We start from the raw sequence: 637 nt of genomic DNA on the forward strand, positions 1-637 counted from the left end.
CCATAGAAGCAAATACTATATTTTGTTGATATCTGCAAGTATTTCTCTTTAATTATTGAAGCTTTTATGGGAATGGTGGTGTCAAAATGAAACTAAGAAATGAGAAACTAATTTTAGCTTCTGAAGTGTTGAAACTCCTGTGCAGATCTGTATCTATAGCTATAATAATTCTGATTATAAGAATATCCATTGGTAAAAATAGAGATGTAATTATCAGCTGAGGACAGAAGGTGAGGCAAGTAATAATCATGTGAGTATATTTTTCATGCTACATGTATCTTCCTGTCTATAACTCGAATATATTGGATATAAGGCCCTGTGGGAAAGGGGCAGACCCTCCATTGATGAAAATCATGATTTAAAAAATCATGATTCTACATTATGTCTTAAAGCTGATCTTTTGGACTCTCAGTATTTTATATGAAAAATTCTATTATAAATTAAGAAGCCTTTTGCTATGTTTCCAATTTGGACAGAATATGTCCAGTCATTTTATGTGGATTGAGTTGTTAACAGCAAAGTCAGCAAATAATGTGGCCATTGGATAAAATCAGTCTAATGATAAACATAGCTGCAAACTTTAAGAGAATAAATGCAAGTTTCTAAAATAAGTTTTAAAAATTCAAAGTTGCAAGTC

The sequence above is a fragment of the Crocuta crocuta genome, unplaced genomic scaffold (assembly GCF_008692635.1).
Source record: "Crocuta crocuta isolate KB4526 unplaced genomic scaffold, BGI_CrCroc_1.0 scaffold847, whole genome shotgun sequence".
NCBI classification, from domain to species: Eukaryota; Metazoa; Chordata; class Mammalia; order Carnivora; family Hyaenidae; genus Crocuta; species Crocuta crocuta.